General features: G+C 45.2%; 1 non-coding gene across 1 annotated transcript; it reads right to left on the bottom strand.

Moving 5' to 3' along the window:
* Positions 1–957: 957 nt before the first annotated feature.
* Positions 958–1029, bottom strand: Trnad-guc (transfer RNA aspartic acid (anticodon GUC)). Its single transcript has one exon. It is a non-coding gene; the product is annotated as a tRNA-Asp (tRNA).
* Between the last annotated feature and the right edge of the window lie 5879 nt (positions 1030–6908).

Below are 6908 nucleotides of genomic sequence, written 5' to 3'. Positions count from 1 at the left end.
GTGTGTGTGTGTGTGTGTGTAACTTGTCATTCTTCGCTTCTGAGCTGCCGGCGACCTGATTCTTACAAGGAGGAGAATAGGAGGAGGAGAGGAGATAACAGGAGGAGGATGAGGAGGGGGAAAACAATAAAAGTGAAACAATCCTCCCTGCTGCCCATTATGACACACACACACACACACACACACACACACAGACAAGCACCAGACAATAATGTGAGAACGATGTCAAGGTTATGGTTTTGCGTGCATGTGTGTGTGTGTGTGTGTGTGTGTGTGTGTGTGTGTGTGTGTGTGTGTGTGTGTGTGTGTGTGTGTGTGTGTGTGTGTGTGTGTGTGTGTGTGTGTTTAGATCATCACCTCATTCACCACCACCACCACCACAGCGCAGTAAGTGCGTGGTCTCGGCAATCCGTATAAAAGATATTCTCCATGGTTTTATAAGTGCTGGACTCCCTGTCGCCACCCCGAAAGAGCTTGGCGCTACTTACGTACTTGTGTACTTGTGGTTCTTTTTCCTTTCCTGCCAGCTTTGGCTGGAGGGAGGGGTGGGGGTGGGGATGAGCCTTCGCCTTTGCTGTCCTTCAGCTTCCACCTTTGATTAGATAGTTAGTGTAGCTTGTCACAAACAGCCTCGTAAGGACCAGCAGGTCTGCTGTTGTTTGTTCTTCCTTTGTGTTTCTTTGTTTGTGTGTGTTGGAAGAAGGAAGCAGGGAGGCCTTCCCTTGAGTGTGTGACCTCGACTATCTGTAGGCCTCCTCCTCCTCCTCATTTTTTATGAGATGTATTTAGGCAGTGTGCGTTGGGAGCCTAATGGGAGGTGAGGAAGCAGAATGTTCTCAGGTGTGTGGGCGTGATCACCTGAATACAAATACGAGTTGTGTTGGAATGCGTGTGTCGACCCAAGGAAGCAGCGACACTAAGTTCAATGCCCATGCCTCAGGTAACAAAACTTTGGTCCTCCCCGGCGGGGAATCGAACCCCGGTCTCCCGCGTGACAGGCGGGGATACTCACCACTATACTACCGAGGACTGAAGGGGAGGAGAAAGTTACTAGTACTTGTACCACCACTACTACCACTGCTGCTGGGCGGGGTGGTTGTTGTGGTGGTGTTGGTGTTGGTGGTCGTAATAGTACTAGTATTTGTCTTAGTAGTAGCAGCAGTAGCAGCAGCAGTAATTTTATTCCTAATCTGCTATAACTCTGCCATACTACTGCTACTACTAATACTAAAAATAGTAATGTGATGATGATAGAATAGAATAAAATAAAAATAAACAGAGCTTTTCCAGCTTGATGCTAAACTCAAAACTCAAACTAGAATGAGCTGAGGGGGAGAGGGAGGGAGAAGAGAGGGAGAGGGAGACGAGAGGGAGGAGGAAGGTGGAAGGCAGAAGAGTATCGTGTTGACGGGTGTGGGTGATGTTGAGAGAGGCAGTAGAGAAGGGAGGTGGGAGGAGGGGAGAAGAGATGGGAGGAGGGGAGAAGAGATGGGAGGAGGGGAGAAGAGATGGGAGGAGGGGAGAAGAGATGGGAGGAGGGGAGAAGAGATGGGAGGAGGGGAGAAGAGATGGGAGGAGGAGAGACGAGATGGGAGGAGGGGAGAAGAGATGGGGGGAGGAGAGAAGAGATGGGAGGAGGGGAGAAGAGATGGGAGGAGGGGAGAAGAGATGGGAGGAGGGGAGAAGAGATGGGAGGAGGGGAGAAGAGATGGGAGGAGGAGAGAAGAGATGGGAAGAGGGGAAAAGAGATGGGAGGAGGGGAGAAGAGATGGGAGGAGGGGAGAAGAGATGGGAGGAGGGGAGAAGAGATGGGAGGAGGGGAGAAGAGATGGGAGGAGGGGAGAAGAGATGGGGGGAGCTGAGAAGAGATGGTCTTTGAATGATTAACATCAGTGACCTTACAAAACAACAACAACAACAACAACAACAACAACACTAATTCCCGGGCTTTATTCCTTCCATCCTTCCTTTTACTTCATACAATTAACACTTTTCTTTTATATTTTCTTTATTTTCTTACAACAACCAACACAACTTTTGCTTCCTTCTTTTCTTTGATCTCACGTAGCACACTCTTTTCCTTTTCTGTTTTTCTTTTTTTTATCCTTTTTACAGCTTAAAACAATGACAACAACGAAAATGAGCATAACAAATATTTTTTTTTATTCATCCTTGCATTTCATAAAACTCACAAGTCTTATCCTGTTCATTTCTTTTTAATATTCTGATCACCTTACAATAAGATCAACAACAACAACAACAACAGCAGCATTCAGTACACCAACCTTTACATATTTTCTTCCTTCTGTCTAACAAACCAACACCTCTTTCGTTATTCCTTTGTGATTATATGTTCAGCCAGACGATATAGTTCTTCTCTCTAAGTTGTTGATCTTTTATATACATTTTTATGCCTCTCCTTCTCTCTCTCTCCTCTTTTCACGTAATACCTTCGAAATTGACACTCTTACCCTCTTCCTCGCTCTTTTCATTTATATTTTTATCTTCTCACTCACTCTCTCACTTTTATATTTTCCTTCAGTCACTTTATTGCGACTTTATTTGCGGCGCCGCCTTGACTTAAGTTAACCCTCGACTCAGTGTGTCCTGAGATGAGAGAGAGAGAGAGAGAGAGAGAGAGAGAGAGAGAGAGAGAGAGAGAGAGAGAGAGAGAGAGAGAGAGAGAGAGAGAGAGAGAGAGAGAGAGAGAGAGAGTGAGAGAGAGAGAGAGAGAGAGAGAGAGAGAGAGAGAGAGAGAGAGAGAGAGAGAGAGAGAGAGAGAGAGAGAGAGAGAGAGAGAGAGAGAGAGAGAGAGAGAGAGAGAGAGAGAGAGAGAGAGAGAGAGAGAGAGAGAGAGAGAGAGAGAGAGAGAGAGAGAGAGAGAGAGAGAGAGAGAGAGAGAGAGAGAGAGAGAGAGAGAGAGAGAGAGAGAGTTTGTTCGTGTGTTCGACCGTGGGTATGATTTTGTTGTTGTTATTGTAGTTGTCGTTGTTGTCAGAGAACGCAATCGTTGTATTCAGGAAGGTTAATTGTTGCCATGCTTCTCGCCAATATATGGACCTTATTTATTTATTTATTTATTTTTTTTTTTTGGGGGGGGGAGGTTTTTCTTGTCGACTATTGCTTTTTGTATATCATCGTTTTTAAGGAGGTTACTTAATGTGTCACGTTTTTGGCATGATAGTGTGTGCTCTTTGAAGAAAAATGAAAGAAAAAGAGTAGGAGGAAGATAAAAAGATTGATTATAAAAAAGGGTCATAAAAAAAAACGGAAATTAAATGAAAAGGGAAGAGAAGAAAGATAAAAAAGACGATTAAAGGAAGATGAAGAAAAGATGAATAAACGTAAACAATAACTAGCGCAAGAGGAGAACAGAGGGCGAGGAAGAGGGATGGAAAAGTTAAATCGACTGAAGGAAAAACAAGTGTAAAACGAGAAAAGAAGGAAGGAACAAAGAGCTGGATTGCGATAAAAGAAAACAGACAAATGAAGATCAGGCGAGGAAGAAAGAGTTTGATCTGGAGTAAAGGAAAACCGCGGCAAGGAAGAAAGAAATATAATAAAGGAAGGAGTAGGAAAAAAATGTAAAGGACGAGGCGGAGCAAAGTTACGAGGTGACGAGTGAGGAAAACAAAGGCAGGAAGAGAAGAGACAGTGAGGAAAGAATAAAGAGAAGAATAAGGAAAACAGAAATATACAGGAGGAATGAACGTGAAAAATATAAAGTGGTCAGTGATCAGAAGCGAAAGAGAAGCAATAGAAGGAAAATAAAGGAGAATAAGGAAGGATGATGATGACGACGGTGACGATGATAATGATGAAAAACCACATACATTTGTCACTGTTTGGGGAAGATTATATAAATTTTGATTAACGTAAAAAAAAGCCAACTGATGATATTGATGGTGATGATGATGACGAAGAAAAGAAGAAGGAAGTGCTAAAATAAAATGGATATCTCTAAATATGGAAACCATTTTTTTTTTACAGCTACGGAGAGAGTTCAAGGGCATAATGAAAAAAAAAAAAAAGGCCCGCTACTTACTGCTCCAGAACAGAGGTTAAAGGAGTGTTCAAAATCAGAGGTCAATTTCGGGAGGAGAAGTGTCCTGATACCCTCCTCTTGAAAGAGTTCAAGTCATAGGCAGGAGGAAATACAGATGAAGGAAGATTGTTCCAGAGTATACCAGCGTAAGGGATGAAAGAGTGAAGATGCTGGTTAACTCTTGCATGAGGGGTTTGGACAGTATAGGGATGAGCATGAGTAGAAAGTTTTGTGCAGCGGGGCCGCGGGAGGAGGGGAGGCATGCAGTTAGCAAGTTCAGAAGAGCAGTAAGCATGAGAATATCGATAGAAGATAGAAAGAGAGGCAACATGGCGGCGGAATTTGCGAGGTAGAAGACTATCAGTATGAGGAGGAGAGCTGATGAGACGAAGAGCCTTTGATTCCACTCTGTCAAGGAGAGCTGTGTGAGTCGACCCCCCCCACACATGAGATGCATACTCCATACGAGGGCGGACAAGGCCCCTGTAAATGGACAGCAACTGTGCGGGGGAGAAGAACTGGCGAAGACGGTACAGAACGCCCAGCCTCGAGGAAGCTGATTTAGTAAGAGATGAGATATGAAGTGTCCAGTTGAGATTTTGAGTTAAGGGTAGACCAAGGATGTTTAGTGTTGAGGAAGATGATAGCTGGGTGTTGTCAAAGATTAGGGGATAGTTGTTTGGAAGATTGTGTCGAGTGGATAGGTGGAGAAACTCTGTTATTGAGGCGTTGAAGGACACCAGGTTCCTCTTGCCCCAATCGGAAATAATAGTAAGGTCTGAGGCTAAGCGTCCTGCAGCCTCCAACCTTGAGTCGTTTAGTTCCTGTAGGATGGGTCTTCTATTAAAAGAAGTTGAGTAATGCAGAGTAAAATCATCGGCGTAGGAATGGATAGGACAGTTCGTTTTGGAAAGAAGATCATCAATGAACATCAGAAAGAGAGTGGGAGATAGGACAAAACTCTGTAGGACGCCACTGTTAACAGGTTTATGGGAAGAACAGTGACCGTCTACCACAGCAGAAATAGAACGGTCAGAAATAAAACTGGAGAAAAAGGTACAGAGAGAAGGATAGAAACCGTAGGTAGGCGGTGGCCGAACTGGTAGCGTACTGGGCTCACATTCACCGCGTGATGGACGACGCGGGTTCGAGTCCCCACGCTACCACTCGGATTTTTCAGTCACCGCCGAGTGGCTTAAAACTACCCACATGCTGTCCTGAAGACCACCCATCAACCCGGACTCTAGAGGAAGCCGTCCAAGCGAATCAAGAACGAGTTCCGGGGGGCAGCGTGAGCCAATGCAAGATGGCGCCACTATAAACACTCGCCTGCGCCAGAACGGGCTGGGCCGACCATCAGGCCCCACCTGGAAGAAGCCTTGGGCCGACCATCAGGCCCCACCAGGAAGATGCCTACCGGCGCAACAGGCAACGACGTAAAAAAATAAAAAATAAAAAAATAAAAAAAGGGAGGGTAGTTTGGAAAGCAAAGATTTGTGCCAGACCCTATCAAAAGCTTTTGATATGTCCAGCGCAATAGCAAAGGTTTCACCGAAACGGCTAAGAGAGGATGACCAAGAGTCAGTTAAGAAGGCTAGGAGATCACCAGTAGAACGCCCCTTGCGGAACCCATACTGGCGATCAGATAGAAGGTCAGAAGTGGAAAGGTGCTTTTGAATCTTCCGGCTAAGGATTGATTCAAAAGCTTTAGATAGACAAGAAAGTAAAGCTATAGGACGGTAGTTTGAAGGATTGGAACGGTCACCCTTCTTAGGCACAGGCTGTATGAAGGCATACTTCCAGCAGGAAGGAAAGGTAGATGTTGACAGGCAGAGGCGAAAGAGTTTGACCAGGCAGGGTGACGGCACGGAGGCACAGTTTTTAAGGACAATAGGAGGCACTCCATCAGGTCCATAAGCCTTCTGAGGATTGAGGCCAGAGAGGGCATAGAAGACATCATTTTGAAGAATCTATATAACAGACATAAAGGAGTCAGAGGGGGGATGAGTAGGAGGAATATGCCCAGAATCGTCCAGAGTGGAGTTTTTAGAAAAAAGTTTGAGAGAAGACTTCAGCCTTAGAGATAGATGAGACGGCAGTGTTGCCGTCAGGACTGAGAAGTGGAGGGAAAGATGAAGAAGTGAAGTTGGAGGAGATATTTTTGGGTAGATGCCAGAAGTCACGGGAAGAGTTAGAGAAAGCAAGGTTTTGGCATTTTCTATTAATGAAAGAGATTTTGGTTAGTCGGAGAATAGATTTGGCACGATTCCGGGCAGAAATGTAAAGTTCATAATTAGCATTAGTTTAAAGGCTCTGGTACCTTTTGTGAGCTGCCTCTCTATCATTGACAGCACGAGAACAAGCGTGATTAAACCAAGGCTTTTTAGCGTGAAGAGTAGAGAAAGAACGAGGAATGTATGCCTTCATTCTAGAGACAATCACCTCTGTGATGCGCTGAGCACACACAGAGGGGTCTCTATCCTGGAAGCAATAATCATTCCACGGGAAATCGGGAAAGTACATCCTCAGGTCGTCCTGCCGAGTTGAAGCAAAATGCCAGAATCATCGCCTCTTCGGTGGGTCCAGAGGGTGTACAGGAGCGATAGGACAGGATGCAGAAATAAGATTGTGATCGAAGGAGCCCAACGGAGAGAACAGTTTGACTGAATAAGCAGAAGGGTTAGAGGTAAGGAAGAGGTCTAGAATGTTGGGCCGGTCTCCAAGACGGTCGAGAATACGTGTAGGTTGCTGGACCAACTGCTCTAGGTCGTTGAGGATAGTAAAGTTGTAGGCTTGTTCACCAAGATGGTCAGTGAAAGAGGATGAAAGCCAAAGCTGGTGGTGAACATTGAAATCTCCTGGG

The sequence above is a fragment of the Eriocheir sinensis genome, unplaced genomic scaffold (assembly GCF_024679095.1).
Source record: "Eriocheir sinensis breed Jianghai 21 unplaced genomic scaffold, ASM2467909v1 Scaffold81, whole genome shotgun sequence".
NCBI lineage: Eukaryota > Metazoa > Arthropoda > Malacostraca > Decapoda > Varunidae > Eriocheir > Eriocheir sinensis.
Note: the sequence above shows the minus strand (reverse complement) of the source record. Positions and strands in the feature narration are given on the sequence as shown.